Consider the following 26,606-nt stretch of genomic DNA (forward strand, 5'->3'; position numbering starts at 1 on the left):
TACAGTCTGTAGGCACCCAAGGTTGGTGGCAACACCTCTGCGCTAGCACGGAAGACCTTTGACAAGCCCATGTTCAGGGCACCAGTGAAGGTTCAGTGAAGATGAAGCAGAGCTTAGGAGTATGAAAATGGAAAATGTCATCTGTCATGTCAGATTTAAGGGTCCATTTGCCGAGTGAGAACACAGAGCATGGATGACTGAGCAGCAGTGTGACATCCTGGGAGGACATGAGATGAAATTCGTGGGCGCTGCCTTCCCCACTTGCTCCTGCCTGACCCCACCAGGTCCAAGCATGTGTGGTGAGTGGGAGGCACCATCTCATGCTGAGTCCTGGGACAAAATGTCAATCCCCAGCTGGCCCAGGACATCCCCCCTGGTCCCCAAATAGAGGCAGACCCTCCACAGTTCAGCAGCTGCATGGCACAGAAGCAGCTGAGCTCTCCATCTCCTGTCTATCTCTGCACATCAACGAGAGGACTTTTTTTCCCATTAATGTTTGTAAAAGTGAATGTTACAAGCACTTCATGGTAATACACGCAGCATTTTCAGCAAAAAGTATAGAGCTAAGCTGTTTGCATTCCCACAGTTCTTGGCTTTTTCACTTTATTCTGTCTTTTTCTATTGTTTTAGAAAGAAAAAGAAAGTAGAGGTTTTCCTTCCTTCCTCTCCACTTTAATTCCCAATTTTTTCTAATAAAATCTTGGCAATAAAAATGTAACCAATCTCTTCATAATGGTTTTGAAGTTCTTCACCAGAAGAGTAGCAATTCTGGTGTTGTCATGTAATTTAAAGTAGTTCATCCCATAAACAAAACAGTCACAAAGGTCAATGCATTGTAACAGAAGACACACAGTAACGTATTTTACTGAAAAATTAAAAGACCTTTGAATTACCAGGTTATGTTTTTCAGTTTTGTTATTGTTAGTATTTTGTAAACTATAGAAAATTACTTGACTAAGTCACATAAAACTTAGGCAAGTTTTAAAATCCAAAGTATCAGTCAAGGGATTTTATTTGGTCATGCCTTGCTTAGCTTCAAAATGATTTTCTACTTCAGTGGACTTTGTGGAAGCAAGAGCTTTATGGTGCATATCTGTATCTGCATTTTGAATTTCACACCATACACTGCAATTATATACTGTGATATTAATATTCATAATCTGCTCTCTCCATTGTGGACATGCTCATCTTAAAGTAAACTTCACTAATAAGTGACCTGATAAAACTTGTGTACAGGTGAACTGGCTTTTTAGAGTGTCTGAAACAGTATGTGATTGAGTGCAGCTCATGGGATTATATCAAAACTAATACAGGCCTAGGAAATTTTCTGCTGTATTTCATTGCAGAAGAAAGCAATAGAGCAGTGATGGAGTTCAGGGAGACTAAGAGTGTGGGATCCAATCAAATAACCTTTGAAACTGTAAAGGCAGCTTTGACTCAGGAATTTTGTCTGAAAAAAATCTGAGCAGACAGTCCACATTTACTATTATTACTCTGACCTGCTGAATACACTATACAAGGAATTGTCAACATTTTATACTTTATAGATGCTCTTTGTTAAAAACATAGATTTACCTGGTACACGAAGACTGACAAAAGTATTTTAAATGTTTTGTAAAAGTTTTGCTTTTTGAAAAAAAAAAAATCTGTGAATGCAGTGTTGTATCCTCAATTTAGATGTTGCTGGTTTTACAAACAAATTTGATTTAATAAACTCTAGGCAGGAATGGCAGCAAACAACCCTCAGAAAATATATATAAAAAAAATTTCCCTCTAAATTATGCATTCAAATCACACCACAGTACATAGTGTTCTTGCATGTTTAATGAAAATAAAAATTTCAGCAAGTTCCAGATACCACTGGTGAATGAAATATAAGTATTTTCACTCCTCCGTCTGCTCAGATTCATGAACACTGCAGGCTACATGTATAGACCACCTGCAACTATACTATTGTTGATTGTCCAACGTGATTACAGCAGAGACAAGATTTTCCAAGCCATTACATACAGTACTAGGCATTTTATATTTGAGACATTCCTTCAAGTAAGAATACATTAGCTTAAGTGGTCTGACTGACATTACCAAAGCAGCTTTCTGCATATGTGGTCAGCTGTGTTCTGCAGCAGTGCAGGTATAAAGCTCTGCCATAATGAGGAAATCCTGATGCCTCCACAAGACTATAAGGAGCTGACAACACGGAGCATCTGCTGTTCAGCCTAGACTTCTTCTTTCTCTTCTGGAGAGGAACAGGCACCACCGGAGGGTAATTTATCTTATCTAGTCACATCAGATAAATCTCTGTAGGTGTTTAGTTCATTGCATTGGCTAGAAGAGGGAGTCAGCTGCCTTAGACTGGATACCTAATTTTTAGGTCACTAAAGCCAGTCGAGATGGATCCCACTTTCAGTTATTTATGGAAGGATTGATTCAGCCAGGCCAGTTCTTGCCCTCCAAAAACTGGGATCTGGGGTTAAACTGGTTGTCTGAGATTCCTCTATGGGGAGTGACGAAATGGAGATGCCTGGGAAGATGGAGTTGCTCTACAAGACTCGGGGCTGAACCACCCTTGGGGGCCTGCATTGCTCCCCGTCATCCCAAGCAGCAAGTGTAGACTATTGCATATTTAAAATCCTGAAAAGCTTAAGTAAGAGGAAATCTACCCATAGCTGCAGATTTCAGAAAGTATAAGACAAGCATTAGGAAGTAGCCAACAAATCACTTGGGTTTGCCAAGCAAATCACAGTATTTGCCTGCCGTGGCAAAGCCTGATCAGCGAAGTACCCACATCTCTGTTGTTCATTTTGTCATGAAAGTGGTTTCCTCCACATTTCACTTAACTCAAAACACCTTTGTGTTTTGCTAGGGACTATTTTGTGCCCTGTGATCCTCCAGGCCTGATCCAAAGTCCATGAAGTTGAAAAACTTGGCAACTCCAAATCTGAGCTTTGCCGCCTTTATTGATAAGGTTCTCAGGTATGACAGGGGAGAGCAGATGCTGTGGAGACTCTAACCTGCAGGAACAAGCAAGAAAGTGTTTAATCCACATTGCTTTTTTTTCTCCTACGCTTATATAAGATCTCACATATTTTTCTCTCTTATTAGCACATTGGTCTAATCTTCCCCAGCTACGTTCTGAAATGCAGTATAAAAAAAACATTTTCACAACAGTAACAAAATGCTCATTTTGCAATGGTGAAGTTCTTTGTCATTCTATGGATGGAGCTACATTGTTGTATACTAATCCTTTTTTATTCCAATAGCTTCTCAGTTCTTGGATGTTTCATATATTTATCCTAGAACTCTCCCAAAAAGGGCAAAAGAAAAGTAAACCCCAGCTTCCTAGAGATCTCCCACAAATTGTCTTTCCAAGATTATCGCATTAACACAGCAGATTAGCTTGATAGATTGAACATAATACGCTCTCATTTTAGCTAATGCTGCTTTACTGAAGGGCTAACAAACTTAATTCTATCCAGGACAGGATTACCTGACAGAATAACTGAGTAATTTTGTGTGTTTACGGATAGGATGAAACAGATTGACTCATTCCTTTGCTCTATTTGCATTACTTTGTTGGAAATTACTTATCCCTGGACATACTCAAGGGCCCTCGCTATGGTTAGCATGAGGCTGCGATAATCTCCCACTGCCTGGAGGAGTTTTGCTGCCAGGCCCAGCAGCTGAAGGCTCAAGCAAAACATGTGTTTTAACTACATTTCTGGCCACAGACCCTCGTTGCCAGAGCTTGTTTGCCCCTGCAAAGAGGAGGATGGCTTCTGGCAGGATGCCAGTCCAAGAAGCCAAAGCCCTCTCCCAGAAGCTTGCCCAGATGACAGAGCCCTCATCCTCCCCATTCTGGGCTTATCCCATGGCTTCTGAGCACCCAAGGGGGTTATTTTTAGCTTTCACCTGCTTTGCTCAATGATGGCAAAACCCCTGGGGCCAGGGCCAAACCCCCTCTCGGTTTGCCCTGCCTCTGTTGGGCTCTAAGGTCAGTGGGCAGCCTCCCAGCCCAGACAGTCCTGCAGTTGCTCTGGGAGGCATCGCACTGTCTGGATAACCTCACATTTACCCTGCAGTAGACAGTCACAGGTTAACAGGCACGTACTGAGGCTGTGCCAAGGCACAAGAGCCAAATCCATCTGGGCAGCAATAACAGGGCAATCACAGGGTGAGCCACAGGGCTATAGTTGACCCAACCTGTAGTGAAGCAGAAGCCAGCGCATGGGTAACCTTCCTCTAAAAGACAAACAAACTCCAGACCTTCTCATCACTTTAATTATATGGTCACTAGCAACAATTTAAACAAACAACACTTCTTTTTTTTTAATATGTTCATCATTACTGTGACCATGCTCTGGACCCTCATGCATTTCAAAGGCTTTCTCTGCTAGTAGAGACTGGAGTGGCCGTAGCAAGTCTTCTTTGAAGAAGAAATGTTAGCAGTGAAAAACTTTGGTAGCTTGCTGCTGGTTTCAGACAACCTCCACGGTGCTAAAAAGCAGGAGATGATATGAAAGAAGGAAGATTCAGGCCACAGGACAGAAGATTAATGGGAGATCAAATTACATAACCTAAGAAAGTCCTCTATGTGGGGCTGAGCGTAAGTGATGAAAGGAGTTTCATTCTCAGGGAGTTTAAATTATTAATGTCCATGTAAAGAAGCCACTGTAAGGTCTTTACTCTCAAATATAGTGAAAAACATGTCAAATACAAGAAAGTACTGTAGAACAAAATATTGATGGCAATCTACATGGAATGGCACAGCAGTTGGACTGGGGAGGAAGAAAATTCTTCACTGAGAGCTGTCTTATAACACCTAAAACTTGTTCTCTGGTACTTTTTTCCTTGGACTTTAGATTGCTTTACCAAGGAGCACAGGTTCCCCTATTTTACCAAGGAGGGAGATGAAAGAAGTTAGACACAAATCTTTGAATGAGCGATCGCTAGTTTTCTTTGCCCAGTCTGACATCCCTGCAGCCTGGCTCTTTAAAACTGTGGGGTGCCACAGACTCCATCTGATTAATTTGATTTGGAAGATCTTGAGTAGCGCTGGCATGACCAAATTCACCTCAGGTAACAGTAGAAGAGCGTGAGATACCAAGTGTATTTCACAGTTCAGCTTGGCACCCCTCCCTAGGGAATATGTGCTAGACATTAGTTTTAGTCGAGCCATTTTGACAAAAACCAAGAGCTAACATATGCAATGGCAAAGCTAAGAATCTAAATAAGTGTTTAAATCCAACTCTGTCTGTCTTAAAATAGCCTGCCCTACAATAATAACGCTGCTACATTTATATAACTGACAGCAGGAGCATCAAGCAGATTTGAAGCATAATTTTTGAGACTATTCAGTGTTCCTATACTTTGGCTGCTCTCCCTTTCTGAACTGCCCAACAGCTCTTCGGGAAGTGGGATGTGCAACCTGTGCAAGCGAACCTTAGGCTGTGGCTGGACTGTGCAATAAAGGTGTTTGTCAGGTTCCTGGAACCAGACCAAAACCACACTGTGTCCCAGCATGTGTCCCATGTAACACAATCACTAGTTCAAAACCTTGTTCAAAAAGTTTTAATGAGCTAACTTCACCAACAGTGTTTAGGTCCAATCACATATTGTATCTTTGTGCTACTTCTGGTTTCTGTCAGGTAATGCCTATGCTCCCACAGCCAGGCTGAAAGCGTGAACTTTCTGTCATGTGGCTGGGTTAATCCTTTTCCAACCTTCAGACATGTGTGGATGAGGCTGAAGTCGTTCTCCTCCAGGCTTCAACAGTAATACTGTATTAACGAGTCAGGGATGCCAGGCTCACTGACTTCTGCAGGCCAGTGTAAAGGACTAAGCACTAGTGAAAGAGTTGTGTCCAACCCTGAGAGGCTGTCTCTGTAAGCCTTTGGTTCGAGTTAAGCACACATACTTCCTTTTTCAAACAACATTTTGTTCCCATGAAGGTTGCGGTACTGACAACCAGCTTTGCTCAGCAATAAATCCTGTGGGAAGAGTGCAAATTATGTTGCCCTGGCAGTCTGCCCAAAGCCTGTTTTGCTGCGGTTTGCCTTAAAGAGGAGCTATGGAAGTCTCCATACATTTTGTAGGGAGCCTGTGATGGACATGTCCTGGCACAAGGACAGTGAGTCCTGCCCAGGAGCAGGTTGGATGAGCAGGGCTACAGGAGCAGCTGGCAACTGAGGGAAGATGTATGGTTTCCAGCATCTTGTCGCAAACTTAAAAATGGATAAAGTAAAGCCTATCCTAGACTAGTCTAGATCATGTACAGATCACACACGTCAAACAGTTCTACTTCTTTGCATCAACACCATAAACCAAAAACAAATATATGCTTTGCTTTTCAGAGTTTTAATCTCTGGGTTGCTCTATGTAGATTTTTCCTATTGGAAGAAACTACCTCAGCTCCTGTGAGTCTGTCCTCACGTCTCCCTTTAAAAAAGGAGAGAAAGCTTATGTACAAATTATTTTTCAAGTTTATATATGGAGGCTTATGATTATAATTGAAAATTTCCTGGCACCATTAATAAATTGAATAATTTTTATGCTCTTATTCACATACACCAATTTATCTTCTTGGAATACTATGTTGTTGCAGAGAGCTCCCAGGGTCAAAGTTCAACCAGTACAAAGACATTATCTGATCAGCTCCACGCTGCTAGTGATTGAAACAAATTTAATACTACAGGAAAAGTATGCAGTAGTTCCTGCTGTAAAACTTATTTCATAATACAGTCCAATATCTTTGGTGTTTTAAATACTGTTTAGCATACCATCGTATACTAGTTGATTCCAGCTGCCACAAGTAACCCAGTATGGGTTAGGAGCATCTCCAAAAATAATGCAAATATTGCCAGAAGCTGGAAGTCCATATTAGGAGAAATATTGTTCTGTCCTTCTGCATCAGCTCTGTTTATGCCTCTTCTTTCTAACAGAATCCTTGTTTTCCTTATCCATTCATAAGTCATTCCAGTGTGGGTTTCTGATTCACTTGTCCAGGGGAATGCTCTGGTCCCCCACTTTTGGGGAAGAAACTGAGCCTTACTTTCAAGTTTCTTAATGTGAAAATGTATCCTCTTCACCTATAAATGTAGCCCATATTGACAGTAACGAATACATTTCCACATAGCAGATTGTTCCATTATTATTCCTGAAAAGGTGTATGCATCTGTGCAAAAATATAGGTGGGGAGGACTTTTTTTGTAAAGGTAACAGATCTCCAGATACTATCAATATGATCTGAAGGCAAGAGAATACTTTTGATTAAAAGACAAAAACATGAGAGTGGTCCAGGGCAAAATTCATATTTAAACTAGTCAATTTCTCCAATATCTTGTATGTTTCATTCTCTTCATTCTCTAGTAATGCAGCAGTATTTCCAGTGTAACTAGATACCCAAGGTCCATGGAAAGCAAAAATACGTTTAGCTGTTTATCTGTATGTACATATTTTCTCCAACTTTTTAAAGACTTTCCCAAGACCTTGGTTTATTGTCTGTTTGTAAAACACCTTTCAAAATTATTTGGGGTGGGAATAAAAAAAGGTATAGTCAGCAAGCAATATGAAATTAAAAACACAGGTGAAGATTTTTCTCACAAGTAACGATGCTGGTAGGAGACTTCTAAAAAGAATAAAAGTTTGGCAAATGCATTTCCTGTTTACCCACAGAAATGGCCTTCTTGCTTTAGTGTATTTTTGAAAATCAAATAATGACTTTTAAAATTTAGCTTAGAGAAAACTCTGCCTTTCTTCTTTGAATTTACCATCAGTTTTTGGCATACCTGAATTATTGGAGGTGTTTTCACTGATTTTCATATTTAGAGATTTTCACTTGTATAACATTGCTTTTTTGGGGAAAAAAAGAGGTAGTTGACCTCTGCAAATGATGCTGCTCAATTTTATGAACTTGGTATATTCTATAAGCATTAAGTTAAAGATATATTGCATGCAATACTGCAATACTCAGACAGGAGCTTTTGAGGACTGTACCATGAAACTCTGCCAGTCAGGAAATTTATAAAACAACTGTCTCAGCCATATGAATCAACTTCACTCAAAACCTGAGACTAGTTCATTTAGAGATGTTAGACTAGCATAGTTCACTTCTGGGTTGCCAAACATGGCCCACCCCAGAGAGATGACAAAAGACACGAAAAATCATGACTGGAATTTTCTACTGGCGACTGCAATCTAGCTCTTCATTAAGACAAACCTACATCACAAAACACAAACCTTGTTATATATTAATTGACATCCTGTCAATCACAAGAGAGGATAAGAAGCAGAGAGCACCAGAGTACTACATTCATGCAGGGTATGTCCTATTTACTAATCAGTTCAGCATTAATTTTGTTTGCCTGCAATATCATTCCTTGCATGGTACCAACTTTTCATGGAAGATTCCAACACAAGCTGAATTTCTTTTATTCCTGCTGCTTTTGATTTTCCCTGTTAGTCAGATTTCAGTCCAAAGCATTACTTTTAGATGCACTATTAACTGACCTTTGACATGATGGCAACATCCTGCCTTGAAGACATTCAAGTCTTTCATACTAAGACCTAGTTCCTGACATTGCTTTCTGAGATAGAATAGTATGCATTATCCCCTCTTGAATTTAAAAAGTCCACAAATTATTTTAACTTTTAATTTATATTTATAATAAATAAGTAAAACCAAGAAAGAAATATCTGTATACCAAGCTGTGACCAACACCACCAGCATAGGGAGCAACATGAGAAAAAAAAACCCCTAACTTTGTTGTGGGCTTTTTTCACAAGAAAGTTACTATATTTTTGACAGTTTTATTGAATATTCTGTGAGTTAATTTGTTGAATATAAGAATATTCTGCAAGGAACAATTCAAAATATTGAAGGCTGATGTCTCTCCTAAGGTGTGTAAGGATATCTTAGGTCAATGGCTCAGACTCCTCTCACCTATTTTAGAGTCAGGGCATGCTGGGCATGCTTTGTCATCAATAAGGGACACAGGCATCTTCCAGCTGGCTAATTAGTCCACTGAAATCTCTCCGTTGACTGGAAAGGAAATCAGAGTGAATACATGCTTTGCTTAATTAGATGCCTCAATTCAGCAAGATGCAGTAAGTGCCAGCAATCTTGAAGTTATAAACCCAAGAGCAGAATTTGGCACTGCCTGTGTATGGTATTAAACCATAAGACAGGCATCCAAATTCATTCAACAGAAAACCTCACATTACTTAAAGTGCTAATTAAATTATATGTCAGAGTAACATATCTTTACCACTACAAGGGAAGGTTTATAATGTTGCTCTATGAGGACTGGTAAGTATAGACATCCTTATGTATGGGATTCATTAATAATCATAAGTAACAAATGACACTAAAAAGCAGTACTTTTTGTTTCAAGATTAAACTTAGTGAAGCTATCAAGATTAAACTTAGTGAAGCCACTCACTGCATTGAAAGTCCATGTGTCACCACAGCAGCAGTACATTTGGATACAGATCAACCAGTTCCACAAGTAGCACAGTTAGAAGTTTCAATTTACAAGCCTTAATTCTCAAGAAGTCATAATTACAACCAGTCCTTATCAGCGATTCATCCAGTCCTTGCTTAAAATTAAAATAATCTTTTGTGAACATGATTAAATTCTAAGAACTATAGATTACTGATCTCTTCACTGCTACATGCCTCTTTTCTTGTTCTAATCTTCTTATCCTTATGTTTTTCTCTCATAGCTCTTGTGAGGAGACCCATGATAATTTAGGCTAAGGAGGTATTTGCATCAGTATTACATCAATGTGCTTTCACTCTCTTCCATCTTATCTAGGCAACTGAGAGCACTGCACACTGCTTAGGCCCAGATGCTTATATAACCTTAACTAGGTGCTCTATGTCACCTTAACTCTCGGAACACATAAAAAAGTCAGTAGGATCTCCTCTACAGGAAGGCTGTATTTGCTGTTTGCTGTTTGGAAGTACACAAGAACCTAGCCTCCATGTTATACAAGATGCACACACGAAGCCAGTTTTGACTTAATGATGATTTGACAAATGTAGACTCCTGCTGATAGAGTTACTAATTACATTCTGTAACTGTGCTATTAGATCAGAGGGATTAATACATGACTTACATAAAAATTCCTATTTTGATGGATATCATGCACTAATTTAGTAATTCTTCATACATCTCTAGTCCAGTGAAACAAGGAATTACTGGCTCACTAGGGATGTATGAAATAACACCAGTGTTTAGGAGGATGTAAGTTCCTTCCATCTTTGCTGCTGCTTCTTATTTTGCTTTGGTATTTACATTTTTGGTGCAAGAGTAGGATTTCAAACCTTGTGCTGTGAAAACAAATGCAGTGCTTATTACAAGCAAATAGGCGGCAAGAAGAAATGTAGATACAACACCTGAACTGAGAATTCAAGCAATCTTCCACCAAACCATTCCTTAACTGCAAGAATGAGATTCGAAGGGAACAGGATAATCCAGGCTACACATCCATTTACTACTTAGTCTTTCAAATATGATTATGGTCAAGGATACAGTTCTTGATAATTTTTAGGATGCATCCAAATGTTCCTGGGGAATTATGCTGCCAGGACCAGAGAGTCACTTGCAAGCATCAATTAATAAAGACCTGGGTGAATCTCGGTCAGCTGCCTGCAGAGAGCTGAGCGATTCTCTAAATATCAGAGATCCCCAAAACATCCAGACTGTGAGGAACTTTGTTTAAAAACTAATGAAAAGTTTTGAAATCTTAAGTTATGGAATGTATACTTCAACTTTCTTGCTGCTGTACTTTTAACGCAAGCTGTTATTAGTGATCTGTCTGGTCAAGATTCCAGGCTCTGACATTCCTTTGAGAAGACTCCTTATTTTTCTAAAAAACAGCTCCTAGTCCTGTAAGGACAATTTAAACTGGAGCAGATGCTGCTGGCTCGAGGATGAGAGTGTTCTTACAGAATAGAGACATGGCCTGATTCTCCTTTCCTCTCAGATCACTGTATAGACAGTGAGTAGTTCCACTGGAGTTAGAAGAAACCTGCAAGTGCAGGACAGATGCATGTCAGCAGGGAAACTGAGGCTCTTCAGATGAGTCATTTTTAGTGTCAATTGTGACAAATATGAGTCTGAAAGTTGCCTCCATCATGCCACACATCACCCAGCAAGCTCAGGCAGGGACTTGGCCAGGGTGAAGGCAGATGTTTCAGAGTGATAGCTTCGCTAAGTCCCAGTCTCCTTAAAGAAAAGTGATTCTTACAGAATGAATACTGAACTTCTCTAGACATTATCTTTCTTATTTATTTGCCAAGCTTTTCCATTTTCCCGGACGTCTCCAATCCAAAAGCTTTCTGCCTAGGGAAATGGAGAACTTCATAGTATGGGATGGCCTCAGGGACAGCCTTGGCTAGATGTGGTGACATAGTTTAAGCTAAAATATTTGGAAGTCATCATAAGGGGCATGAAGGGATAATCCCTCACTTTTCAACAGGGTCCTAAGAGGCTGTTTGGCAGGGCTCCCACAGGACTGTGGCAGCTGGGCAGTCAGCCGTAGCCAGCAAACATGACATATTAGGGAAACAATTAATCTTCATTCCAAATTATCTGCCATTATTGTATGTGTATGCAGCAATTAATCCCCTTTCTTGCTGAAGGACTGGTTCACTGCAATGTAACACAAATTTCTCCATCTGCCTTTGCTGACATCAGCAGCTTTGCTTGGGCTTTCTCCTGATCACACTCTTCCTTCTCTCCTCATGATGACGGGTGCAAAAGCAGTAGTGGAAATTCAAACACTATCCCAGAGGTAATCAAATCCTCCACCTAAATATCTTAAAATAATTCAGATTTAAATTGATGTTGCTTATATTTTGTATTCCAGGCAAGCCATCTGCCCCACAGATGCAGACAATTTTTACAATGTTTAGGGCTCTTTATACTTATTTATTTGCTATTCTAGCTGACATATTAATAATAATGTAGGATTGGGGATTTGTTGCCTTGACATCATTTATTTGGTTGCTTTTTTGTAAACTGAGGTGGGAAGCATTTTTTGAACCAGAATTTATGAAAAAATTGCATTTGGTCCACAGGTTTATTTCTTCTGTACTATTTTAAAGTCAAAATTTGAAGTTTTGTTTCCACACATTTTAGTGAAAATCACTCTAGAACTAATGTCTGATTAAAATGCATGTTGATGGACATAATTTATGTACAGAGTTCAAGCTATGATTGCCAAAACCGGGGTAGTCTCTTCCAAAATAAGCAAGACTCAGTAATTCTTGTGTGTAGAACACAATTAGCACAGTTAGTGCTACAGCAAATAGTCTTAAAATCATTACAGATAAATGGTTGGATGTATCCAGAATATAGACAAGGAAGTCCACACCATTAGAAATTCCAGCTTTTCCTTTAATAATCTCAAGAGCATTTGCATAATTAAGCAAAGTGGTTGTAATATTAAGAGTTGCCACCTGGGGAGGGATCTCTCTGAAATTACACCCTCCTCTGTGCCACATAATACCATTCTACACACACTGGCTTAGATGTAGTCAACCCAAAGAACAGCTTTATGATGATGTCCACGACTATTACTTGGTTAATTATAAAGCTAATATAGAGGTATGCAGCTGCTACCTTGGGGTCTCCAATGTCAGATGTATTTTTGCAGTTCAAGTGTTAAGAGAAGTGCACACTACAGTTTTGCATTTCTTAGTCTTATTTTCCCAGAACATACTTTTTCTGAAAACTTCCATTTTATCTTCAAATACTACCTCATGTTTTGGCTAAATAATGATCCTAAATTAACTGTCATTAAGCTTTTCAGCTTAACCATTCTCCTTCTGTTATTATGCAAGCATAAAACTATGAGCCAATTTCAGCTGTGCTCAAACTCTTTTTTTCAAAAGCTTTTAGCTTTGTAAGAAAGGGAAAACAGTTTGAAACATGTTAAAAATGAATGAGGGATGGGGTGGGTTCCTGCATTTTTTGAATGATTTTACCAGTGAACTGAAAAACCTGTCATACAACAATTGCCATAAGTCACAAAAGAAAGAATACTTTTAGCATTTGTAAATGCAACTTAAGGAAAGCAAAATATTTAAAACATTGAAAGAAAATCAGTAAGCCTAACCTTTCTTCTATTTATCTGTAGTTCAGTCAAGTGGTTTATTTGTAATTATGCTGAAGGTGCTCAGATTTACAAGGAACCTCCTTATGATTTTTTCCTTGTCTGGGAGATGCTCACTGTAAACATCCACAGAGTAGGGGTAAAATATTGTTTAAAGTAAGCTGTCTTTGTAGAGCAACACAAAGCGGCTGCACAAAGCAAGGCAGCAGTGGGAATAGCTAAGCATCAGTCAGCTTCTGCATTTGAAGCTCACAGATCATATGGTGCATGACCCAATTAACCACCCTTGATCTCAGATTTGTGCCACTGCAACTAAAAAGTCTTCAGCTATGTAACTATTATTTTCTTCTGTTTGGAGAGTGGGATCTGAGATTAGATTAGATTAGATTAGATTAGATTAGATTGGTTTGAGACAGCGAAGGTGGACTCAAATAAAACTCCTGTTTGGGCTCTCATCATCTCAAATCTCAGGCTTCATAGCATGGTCCTCTTTGGCGTCAGCAACCCCAGGCAGAGCAGGGGTGCAGAGAGCAGTCTCCTTGCTGGTCTCATCAATGCCATCCCCCTTCCCTCCCTCTTCCCTGGCACAGGTTCCTTGTCCTCACTGGTGCAGCTCCTCAGTGGTTATTCCCCTTAACTATCCCTACCGTTCCCTACCTGCTGTCAAACCTTTCTCTCTCATTAGGTATCAGGAAGGGACCTTCTGCTTCATCTTGTCACTGATTTTCAAACCAGGTCCTTCACATGTACTTCCCTGCTTGGAGGATGCTCCCTGTAATCACCTACAGAGCTACCTCACTGTCCCCTAATGGTTCCTTCCTTAAACTCCTGCCTTGCTTTGATAGCAGTAAGACACTTGTGGCAGCCAGGCTGCAGATGTGTTGTAGCTCACTGCTGCTCTGCAGAAGAAAACCAGAAAGAAAAAAACCAACAACCTTCTGCAGGGGAAACATTCCTCACAAAGGATGATTTCAGGGAACATGTGTTTTTCACCTGGAGCTGCATCAAGATTTATAGTATATCCAGTGGCAACACCTCTGTTTGGAGTTTGTCTAAACATACCAGGGATCAGCTTCTGGGGGATGGTCAGGGACCCTTCTTCCCTCTCCCAAGGTCGATCAGACCTTCATGATGCTCCCAGTGCACAAGCACACTGCTACTCTGCCTGGGCGTCGCATGAGCTCTTTGAAGCAGTCACATATCTTTCTTGGACGATAACCGCTTGTGAATAATGGATTGCCACAGCAAGGCATGCTGATGATCTATTATTCAAATGACAGCAATACCCAAAAAAGAAAAAGCCATGCTTGGATTCTGTATAATCACAGGATACCAATCAACCTTTAAATGTATGGGTGGCTGCTTCCCTGGCACCACATATCTGGTAGAAGAATGCCAGGCTTGCAACCTTTAATTAGTACTTAATAAACTGAAAAGGTGTCATTTACACTGCTCATTTACCTCTAGGAAAGAGACTTATTCTTCTTGCTGCCTCTGTGACTTTCCGGGCTTCAGGCCTTCCTTCTTTTCCCTCTGCTCTCAACAGCGATGGAGGGAAAATACAATGGCATCTTTAAGCTGAAAGAGACAGTTCATTTATTGTGATTGGTGGCACTGTTCTTGCAGCTAGCTAACAAAGCCAAAATCACATGTCTTTTTACATATAACACTCAGCTAAATCGATTCAGGAGCTGTATTTCAGAAAAATGTGCAAATGCAGCAAAGGCAATATCCTCCAATGGTGCACAGAATCCCCCCACTGAAGCGAGTCTCCTTTTGGCTGCATTTAACCTGATGAGAACATGGTCTTTAGACCCTTTATGTAATTATTTCAAATTCCCACATCTATCCAGAGAAATACAGCCTCATCAGTACAGGGCAGGTTATATTCTAGTTGTTAGGTAAAGACTGAGGACTCAGGACCTCCAGTCTGACTCTGGATGTGCCAATTGCCCTTTCTATAGTTTAAACATGTATGTCTCCTCTCTTTAAAATGGAGGTTGTACATAAAAAAGGAGGCCATGCATGCATACACATCTCTGCAGTCCCTCATGAACATTAGGAAACTCGGTAATTTCCATTTGCTGTGCAAAGGCAATGCCTGGGATGATAAATTGTAGCTCACAAGCCCACTGTATAATGGGACACCAGTCACAGAGCAAGTGATGTTAAAAAAATATGTCTTCAGGCACAGACAGCAAAAAGGTTTTAAACTGTGTCTTTATGTCCAGTGAAAGTATGAAGAATATTGAGAGGGTTTATTATTCATGATAAAATAAACAGAAGTCACTAAACATAATTGCAAGAAAATTGATGGGGAGAGCAGGTTTATAATATAAAACATATAAAAGCTCAAGGACAACACATAAATGTTCTTTTTGTCCCATAGCAGGCATTTTCTGAAAAACTATTTCAAAATACACTTATTCTGATATTGTAATAATTCTACCTCTTTCAAGAAATGAATCCATCCACTTACATCTCTAAATACTGTCTTTTACTCAGCCTTAAAAGTGCTTTTGAATTAACTGTCATTAAGCTTTTTAACCTTGTCCTTCTCTTCCTGTTACCATGTAAGCATAGAACTGCCAGGCTCTTTCAGCTGACCTCAAACAAATGAAGCAGTATTGTGGATAAAGACCTAGAAAATCAGTCAAAGCTCTCATCGACTTCAGCAGTGCCAAGGTTTCATCCAGATGTTCTCTAATACAGGGCTTTTCTGAAGCTACAAAGGCACTTGATTATAGGTAGCAAAGTACATGCTGATGATCTCCAGCTGAGGTGCCGATCCTTGCACAGTGGAGTTCAGCCTACTGGCAATCGATTTCCATTTCTTGGTTGCTTTTAACCCATACATACCCGTGCATAGAACTCCAAAAGCCTGGTCCCCAGTGGAATGGCACAGACACATATCTGAATGGCAGGTTCAGCAAACAGCAAGAACTAGTGGTGCGCAGCTGCAGAGCTCTGCAGGGTGGTCTTTGCACACCACAGAAAGTGGACCTATCTTTTCTACTAATTTTGTATTACTATTGCCCAGTATGACTGTGGCACCTTCATAATCTATGACGTGATTTAAGAGGGTAAGCCTCCTTAGGCTTCACTCCTGAAAATCTTAAAACATCTCCAAGCATTGCACAGAGGTTCTTTCCCATTAGTGGACAGAATGTGGTTCATCAAAGGAATGTTGAAGTTCAGACTCGTCACATATTTAAAGGTACCTGAGCTGATACTTGCCTTTCAGAGGTTGATGCTGATCCTTCTGCAGCGCCTCCTGGACCTGAGTGCTGGTTGCTGCAGATAGGCTTGTTTTTCTGGGAACACAGACACCCTGTCTGAGCCTACAAAGCACAAAACCACAGACAATTTTGTATAAAAACAGAGCAAAATAATACAAAAAATTGCTAGGTTGTCTTTCAAAGAGCTTTGCACAGTTCTGTGGTATCCAGATACCGTACTCTGAAGAATCCCCTGTGGATCCCACTGTGGCCACAGAAGAGAGTCACCAGGGCTCCCAGGGCTGAATGGAGAGCTGGCTGAAGAATTCAGAGGTTTTATGCTGGGTCTAGTGATGGGAAAGTTCCTCTAGTCTCCAATGGCCACAGTGGTATAGTGGCTAATGCAGCAGAGGAGATGGGTTTGCAAAACACAACTGTTTGGTGATCACAAAAGGAAATCTTTACTATAGACCTTTTGTGGGAGAGAAAGAAAAAAACAGTCCTGAGCTTCCAAATACTGAACTGAGATAAAAGAAAGAGGGCTTCAGGGAACTGAACATTAATCAATTTGCAATATATTTCATTATTTAAAAAATTAATTCTCTTTCTGCTAAATTAAGCTGAATCAGTAGCTCAGTTTAATTCTGTCTACTGTAGTGAAATCTATCCTCATTTACTGATCACTCTCCTGCCCTGCAATGGGAACCATTCTGTGAGGTGAATTTTTGGTCTAAAAAAGCAAGCAAACATGAATACTTCAGTTATGATAATTTCATTTATAAACCTGGTGCCTTCAGGAAAATAAGCCTGAGTTTTTATTCATGATACATTTGAAGAACAGACCGATATATTCATGTTAGTGGTTTGCATCTGTGGAATGACTTACACAGGCATGTTGATTTTTAGATAATTTGACTTTGGGGACATTTTCCTCTTTTTTACAGCTCAGTTGATTTTTAATTTTTTTTTTTTTTTTAAAGAGGAGTAATTCCACATGTCCCAGGTTTTTTTATCATATATTGTAGAACTTTTTTGTTCCAGAATTGCCTTTTAGTTAATGGACAAAGTTTAACAATACTTTTAACCTCATCTCAGCCCATTAAACTTTGAAAGTAATAAAGTGTAAGCCTGTGATACGACTTAAATAAACATCTGAGAGACTGTTTTCAGTGAATGCCAAGATATTTATTCTAAATAAATAATGAGCCCAATTGATTTATATTTTTAATGCGTTCTGCTTTAAAAAAAAATGTTATTGTCCTAGAACAGGCAAGTAGTTATTAGTTTAGAATGTAAAATTAATGTGTAAAAAGCTAAAAAATTTTTTTCATTTATGGAGAATAACAGAAAATCTTGTTTCTCCTAAGACTCCCTTTGGAAATTTTATCTCACTAAATACTCCTAGTTCTGAACATTCAGCTGCTTTTGACTGGCAACATTACTTACTCCCACCTGGGATGTTTCACACAGTAGTTACCTCAGGATGTTGTGAGAAGCAGAACTGCCTTTACAGAATTCTGTACAAAATAAACAGATTTCAGCACAAATCAAAAAATAATGATGAGGAGGACTCAAGCAGGGAAATGATTGTAGTGGTAGTGGATTCCTGGCAAATCTGGTGTGTTGGTGTAAATGATTCTCTTAACACCCAAGGAAAGTGGAGGGTGGTGTTAGGAAGGGACTTCCCCTTCCCTTTCCTTCCCTTCCCATCTAGAGAATTTACACATTTTTTTTTTTTTTTTGTTTGAAAAAAAAGGTAAGTCTTTTTTTTGTGGTTCTGCAGGCCATAGTAATGAGAAGGAAAACAAGGTTGTTGCTTCTGTGGATGTTTCTCACTGCATGAATGAGGTCCAGTGTCCATATGAGGACAGTACCTGAGCATTTTGGCATCTTCAAAGCACTGATCATCACAAAGCCACTCTGAGGAAGATGATGCTAAAAGGCAAGGGATAACTGAATGCCACAGAGTTTTAGTTCCATTATAATACCAGCTCAAATGTTTTCAGCAGACTTCAGCCACCCATCCCTGCTCCCCACCACCCCCTCCCCAGCACCTCACCAGCTGATTTAGGGCCACATGGTAAAATCATATCATTTAATTAATCTAGAATAAAAGTAAGCCTGCATGAAAAGAAGGAAAGCTTTGTTTTCCACCCAAAGCAGTTTCCTGGTAGGACTCACTGCTCAGCCCCACAAAAGTGGTGGCATTGTGTCACCAAGACATGTCAGGACAGGAGAGCCTGAAGCTGACATTATGGCTGAGGAATGTGAAGGAGGAATCAAGCACCATGCTTCATATCCGCATTTCTCGGACTGCACTGAGACTCTCCTGGCTGGAAGTGAGATAGCCTTAGTTTAGTTCACCAAAAGTCTAGTGAACGTCTGTGTACCACAGTTTGCTGTGGTCTAATGAGGTATTTTGCACACTTACCTATAGTTAATGCAGATTAATTTCCTGAGGATGTGCCTATAGATGAATTTATTACAGAAAGGCAGCCCCTGAGCACTCCCGTGCACGCAGTGCTGCTCTTGAAGATGCCCCAAAGCTCTACAGCAGAGCAAGAGCTGCCCCCAGCCTCTCCCCCAGCCTCAGGGTGCTCTTCCTTCTGAAGGGCATGAAGCCAAGGGGGCAAACCCAGGGGATTTGTGGGGAATCTGATTTGCACCCCCTCAGCTCAGTTTGTTCTCCCTTTGGCACCCCATTGGGGAACAGACAGCCTGGCACAGCCAAAGGACACGTTTCTGGCCCAGGGACAACCTGGCCCACTGCAATTTATAATGGAGCCTCTATGAAATTAGTTCGTCGTAACTTTGTCAGTACCAAATGAATTCACTATAATTAGTGCATTCAGTGTGAATCCCAGTGGAAGAAATAATGATTTCCAGTTTATTCAAAGAGGGTGCTATTTTCTCTGACAAAAAATGATGACCTAAAAATATCTGATGTATTTCTCATTGCTGTAGTGACTGTAATGATATGTTTGGAAGAAACACCAATTTTCCTGTCTACTGCTTTTGACACAACAATTAGTCATAAGCAATGAAAAAAATACTTGCATTAGTTAAGAAGTGGTGAGAAATACACAAATGCTTCTGTATTCATAGCTCCTGCAATAATATTTCTTTATACTAGCCTGACTCAATTTGTAAGAGCAGGTATCTGGAAAACACACCCTGTAACAATACAAACTTGTTGATATTAGAGAGGCAAAAGACTTGTATTTCATCAGGATGGTCATCCCAGAAGAAAAAGATACTTTGACATCATCCAGGTATCACATCATGTAATGAAAATCACAATGCAGTTGTCAGGAAACCACAGCTAGCCCTAGGATAGTGGTATTTGCCTCCTTACCAAGAGAGAACATAATCACATCATATTATCTTTGTCTTGTCACTAAGTTTGGTTGCTATATGTATAGTTATTCAAGTAAATATATGTTAAGTGTTCATTTATGTTATCAGTCTTTATTGGCATGCTTGTTGGTCACTTCTTTTCTTCATCTATGTGATAAACATAAGCTATTATGGAAATGGTCACTATCAGTATTTCAGAAATGTAAGAAACCTTCACTACCACAACTTTACTGTATCAGTTTTTGCCTTTACTTTCTCCTTTATTCTTCCCAAGGCCTTTTCCCTCCAGACGCTTCTCTTTCAGCTATTCCCTTCACACATGGTATCTTACACTTGCTTTCCAGCGTTGCAGCATTTTCTGTGCATCCATCTTCATAAATAATTCATGGGAGAAGAATCTACAGTTTTTCTGTCAATCCTTATCTGGAGGGTAAGTTCATTCTCCCAGTACCAACAGGTGAATTACTGACACACATCACCTTTGTCATACAGACTGGTTCTCTGAGTGAGCTGCATCTTTCTCAGCTTTTCCTAGCACTGTGTGCTCATTATACAATTACAAATTTACTGCCTGTTAAACATAAATCTAACATGGTTTCAAAGTCTAGACTACCAAGGCCACCATCTATACTCTTAATGAAGGGGGAACAGCGGCTGAGGTCTGGAGCTCTGTGAAAGTCCAAGCCTGTCTTGCTCCTCCATGTGGAGATGGAGCCTTCCCATGTAATGATGGAATGTAGATTAGTCTGCATATGATAGATGGAACATAGACTAGTATGCATACCCCTCTCTGGTAAGAGAAATCCCAAGCCTGGCTGCTCCCAAGCAGAATATTAATCTGAGCATCATCTACAGCTACGTGGGTAGAAGACACATGGTCATGAGCCCTGTGCATGCAGCTCTGATGAGAAGTAAGGTTTGGTTCCCGTAGAAGTCAAAAGGGAATTTGCCTCTTGCTCAATGCAAAACCAGGTTCTACCACAGCATGAGGCTATTTCTCCATTAGTTTCTTTTTCCTTCAAAGTTAGATAGTTTCCTTCCCCCACTTCTTAATTTCTTACTATTTCTGGTAGACTGAGAAATCTCATTCTGGTAATTTTTATAGCTTGAACACTGAAGAAAATGTTTGTGTTTCATTACTGCTCACCCTGCAGAATTTGTGTTTCTGTGCATTTTGCCTTCCAGTTTCCAATTACACATAAATATATGCTCTTAAAATGTAGAATAACTTGCACTACTTGCATTTTTCTAAGTCCTACTGCTTATAGGAGTGATTTAGGAGTGATAAAGGAGTGATGCAGCACCTACTGCATCACCTAGATAACTTGGTCTGATTATTTTCTACAGATAATGGAGATCGTTTGTTATTAACGAAGTTTAATTCATCCACCTCATTTTCCTTGTTGAGCTCCCTCAGCAACAGACCACAAACAAGTGAATGAGGATGGAAATGTTTTTTAAAGAACTCTGCATTAGCACAGCTCGAGCTCCGCAAAACAGAGGCTATGCGAATGGTGCTGTGGCGAGAGAAGTCCTCTTTGGAGCCCTTCTGAGACAGTCTTGCCTCTGTGGCATGGGGGCCAATGTTTCTCACCAGAGTCAGCATCCAGCTGTGCTGCAGCTTCACCTGCTGACTCTCTCCCTCTGTATACAAGGGCGCTTTCTCAGAGGGTCCTGGGGTGGGGAACAGGCTTTAAATGACACCAAAGTTAGGAAAAATCACGAAATTGGAGAACTGCCTGCACATCTCCTCCCTGGGGTAGGGTTCAAAACACTTTATGAAATGTCTCACCTGGTTACTGGTGAAGAGCCAAGCTGTTCAGAACTCATTTAGTTTTACTGACAGAATTACTAGTTTCTCATATGGAGCAGATGATACATCCAATTACAGATCACTAAATGAATGTATATGAATGTTTCCAGGCCTCCTGAGCCCCTCCCTCAGCTTATAAAGGCCTTTGAAGCTAAAACTGAAGCAAACCACTAATTATCTTAAGAAAAGTCTTGTAAATAAGGGACCTTGCCATCATAGAGAAAATGTCACACATCATTTATTCTATAGAGGTTTTCCCATATAGAATCTTTATCTGCACACTTTCTAAGGCATTGTCCCTCTGGGTGAGTTCTGAAAGTCTTCAAGTGAAGGTTCATCTGTACCAGGAGCCCAGGAGAATATGCTTTTTCTGTTTGAGTTCCTTAGTTTTACTGTGGTCCCTACTGAAATGTTGCACTGCCGTGATATTCTGTAGTAATATCACCAATCATTAAATAATTCATCTAAGAAATTTAATGAAAAAATCTTATATTTATTAAGTTATTCTACAGTTCAGGCTATAAGGGAAAATGGCCTGGGTTCTCACAATAAAACAGCACACCCAGCTCCAAATCTGGATTGTACACCAAAAGAGACAAAAGTGTCTGGGCAAGAGCTCTCTGTTGACACTAACTTCAGGCCTGACATAAACAGTGCAAATCATTTATCAGGTGCTAAGTAAGTTCCAGGTTCTCAGAGATACCGTCAATTAAAGAAGGAAGCGCAAATTCTGTATTTCAGTGGGTAAATGATCTCAAGTCCGTAAACTGACACTGCTGCAGATACTAATGTTAATTTTCACTAATTTGGAAAATAAGGTCAGCTGTGTAAATCGTTCACAATCAATGCATCCAAATTTGAAAATCATAGACATAAGTAAGAGTCTGGAGGTCACCAGCCATGCTCAAGAAGACAACTTTCAAAAGGGAGTGGTAGAATGAGCTGTTCCCCTTAAGGAGAACAGAGGTGGCTTGGTGGACAAGGTAGAGCTGTCCCATTCCTTTATTTGTCAGCGCATATTAGGCTAATTCTGAAATTTTACACTGGCTGCACATTCTCCTGATCCTGCAGGCAGCACAATGGACCCCAGGGATGCAGATGGTGAGCAACAGGAGGTGAGGGGGAACATGGTTTGACTGCCTGTGCTTCTCCCTGTGCTTCAGCAGAGCTGTGCTGGCCACGTCTTAGCTGTAAATGAGGGTAACTTGGCGGTTGCCATAAATTGTTGCCAGTCCTAGTGGCTGTTCCAGTGGTGCAGAGCCACTGTCACCTCAGAGTGAAAGCCAAAATACCAGTCCCCAGCCTGTGGGGCTACGCACAGGCAGATGCAGTAGCATGTGTCCCCTGGGGGTCCTCAATGCTGGGGAAATACTCAGAGAGGCGGATGAACTGTGTTAAGGACTGATTTGCATGTCAGTCACTCACCACTACTTCAGAGCTAATGATCTGGTTCTTAGCATCTTTGAAAATATCTGTTGCTACCAAAAATAATAAACAGAAGTTGTGTGCATCCCAAGCAGCTAATGCCCATAAAAAGATCACATAGCATAAAAGGGATTGTCAAGGAAAAGGAGGCACCCATTTTCAGCTCTTGGCAACAGCTGAACTCCAACTGATTGGCTTAAAATTATCCCCAAAGGCAGTTAAGAGCAGTTCCATATATCCCATGTCACATGTCAAAATTTCATTCTCTGAAATGGAAATGGTTCATAAATCGCAAGGCAGTGCAAGAGCATGCCAAGCTGAGGACCATTAATTGCATACTAGAAGAAATACCTTTTTAACAAGACAGTTTACAGGGGCTACTGTAACCCGAAGGGAAAATAAAGAAACTGTATAGTCTGTCCTTGGAACTATTTTCCTTCATCTGTCCTGCCCTCAGAAATCCCTGAGTTTTCTTCACAGTGTAATCTTTAGTTCTCTTTAGCAACTGGAAGGCCAGTGTTCAGTTCGATAATGCAGGAGGTACAGAATCCTTCACTTTGCTGAATGAAGCACAGACAGCTGTGTCTGCGTCTGAACAAGGGCCCTGGCATAAGCAAGCATATGCTATATAAAGCATGTCTCACTTGCTAGGGCAACAGCATTTTTGCTATTCTTCGTCTTTTGTTACTGGGCCTCAAGATAACCATATCTGTTGGGTCTGCTGTTACAAGGACATGTTGAGGATTATGTCATATGCAGGTCAGATGTCTCTCTAGGAAAATATGGGTTAGTTATGAACAATGAAAAACAATAGATTGTCCAGTCTGTGTGAGTGCATGTGTCTGTATAGCATGTATAATATTATAACCAGTTTTTGCAGACAGAGGTGTTGACACTGTAAGTGCCTATGCATCTACAAGGGAGGAGAACTGATGTAACTGTGACTAACTTCCATGTCAAAAGCGAGGCATGTGTGTGCTTGTAAACTTGAAATACAGAAAAATAAATTACACATACAGTCTCAGGCAGGAGTAAAAGCCTGCGGACATTTCAGGATTGACAGCATGCCAGACTCTCCAGAGAGCTGGCTGGTGGAGGGTTTGTTTTTTTAAAACTTGTAAAACAAGAATTCCCAGCAGGCAGCCAGTCTGCAGGCAATTAGGAGGAACCCGCAGTACCTCTACATGGGGTGCTTCAGTTGTACCAAGGCAGCACATAGCCAGGTAGGCATGGGTGTTGGTCACACATGCTGGTGCAAGTGGGACAGTAGGATCACACCGAATCACTGCCTGAGTTTCTGCTGTGCTGCCCCACTGGCAGGCTTTCGGTATCATTTTTTGTGCTAACCAGCCAAGGGCCTCCACACCTGCATGTTGTGCCTGGGAGAAGCATGTTGTTATACTTAAAAAAAAAGAAACTTCTGTCATCCAGCAGCCTTTAACATTTTCCCCCCACTCATTAAGAACCAATAAAAGTGTTAGCACCTCCTCAGATATCCTATTTTCTCATTCAGGTGCACTGTATGGGCTTCCCTCTTTAGTACATGCAGGATACATTTTAAGAGCCTTGTGAATTATTTGGGTAAAGCAAGAGGAAGCAAACTCTGGTTTCTGAGTGAGGTTAATGTAGCAGCAGCTCCACAAATGGGTACCCTGGACCTCAGCCCAATCCTCCATCCTTCCCAATATCCTTTCCACTTAGGTATGATTTCCAGGCAGGCAGCTGGAGCAGCTGCCCTGAGGTAGAGATGCCTGGGGTGGCTGTGCAAGATCCTGCTCTGAATGCTTGTCTTGCAGCTGCAGGGGATCCCCGGGTCTCCCACCCTACTTGAGGTGGGGTTCATGTACGACCAGCAACAAAAAATGGAGGAACCAGAGAGTATTTAGAAACATGAACAGAAGATGCTAGAAAAAGTGCAGCTTGCACAAAGTGGAAATACACAGGCAACTTTCATAGCAGGCAAAGGAAGGTCCTGTAGATGTGAGCTCATCGTCTTTATCAGACTACACAACTGTATTCCACCGGGTCTGTTTCACTTTTGCTAATTCTGGGTTTTGTTTCAAGCTTTATTGCTCCAAAGGGATTAAAAATAGAGAGACAGCTTTTTACAAAACTCATTCCAGCATTGTTCCAATATAAGAACTTTCTCCTTTCATTCCTTGGCACTGCAAAGACCTGCATAAATTTAATTACATCTATTTACTTTGCATTAGCATACCCCTTCTTCCCTTGTCAAATCACCAAGCATTGGTTCCTCAGTTTAGGATTTCTTTTATTTCAGAGATTAGCGCAGACAGCTTCATACTCGCAGGGGGAAAGGGCATTAGAGCTACCTTACAAAAAATGAGTTTCTCACACAAACACGTTTTTTCAGGTATTTTTCTCTTTTGGAAAACTTTCTGTTTTTTTCTGACTTGAAAATTAAATGTTCTCATTAACAAGTATGGATTTGGGTGGTTTTCTTAGAAAAAAACTAAGAAAAAAAGTGGTGTAGTTTTTTATTCCTTTTACCTAAGCCTGTTGAAACAATTGGCATAATAAGCTACCTAGGTACTCAGCTTGCATCAGTCCCAACGGGAATAATATCTAAGAGTTAGACATCTAAATAGCCTAACTAATTGCCTCCTGACAAAGAAACTTTATGAAATAAGCCATTCAGCCCACACAATTGTCTTCCTTACCTTCAGAGAATACCATTACAGCTGTCAAAGGGCTCCTAGGCTTGATAGACGTTAAGGATTAATTGAGGATAGAGGGATTGCTAAATATCTTGATTTACATGGATAGATCTGATGTGAATCTCTTCTATCCACAAGCTTTTATGAACAGAATTAATCAACTTAAAGATGGAACAACGGGTGCAATATTGGTACTTTCCACAGGGCCAACATAGCTATAACGATGGGTACTTTCTCCTCTTTCCTCACTGATAGAAAAATATTGGCGTGCTAAAACTGTTGCAAATGTCAGCACATCTTCTGGCTGGACATAAATGTTCCCTCTTTAAAGAGGCTGTCCTGCCTCAGCATCTAACCCAGATACCATTAGTTAATCCAGTGTTCATCTTCGGAGGCCATCTGAGAGATGAAAGTGGAAGCAGGCACCATCTCCCCACACAGCACAGAAATCATTGTTGAAGCCAGGTGGCAGGGGATGGTGAGAGCAAGGTCTGGGAAGACCCCAAAGCTCCACTGCAATAAAACGTCTGAATCACCATCTCCAGGGGAGAGAGGAAGCTCAGGGCTGGAGGGATTGCTGTCAGGAGCTGCTGGGGAACATGGGCTGAGATCCCCGGCCTACAGGGGATGTTTTGTTTTTTTCCAGTCATTAGAGCAAGGCTAGGTTCATGCCTGACACTTGGGATAGTGTGCTACAGTGAGACAACCAAAGCCGTTGCTAAAGGTGTGCTGAGTAGAGGTATGGGCAAGAAACACGGTTGGGAGTTGGACAAGACAAACAGAGAGCACACCAGACCAGAGGACAAGCTGAGCATGGTCAGACTTTAGAGACAGAGAAGACAAGGAGGTTATGCTGGACCAGCTGCCGGAGCAAAGAAAGGTCAGAAGCTGGAACCAGGGTAAAACAGAAAGAAACACGGCTTCAAGCTTAGCCAGGAAGAGCTGAAGTGATTGTCTCCTCTGGTGTATGGGTGGAGTCAAACCTGGGGCTGC

This window comes from Athene noctua, chromosome 3 (genome assembly GCF_965140245.1).
Source record: "Athene noctua chromosome 3, bAthNoc1.hap1.1, whole genome shotgun sequence".
Classification (NCBI taxonomy): domain Eukaryota; kingdom Metazoa; phylum Chordata; class Aves; order Strigiformes; family Strigidae; genus Athene; species Athene noctua.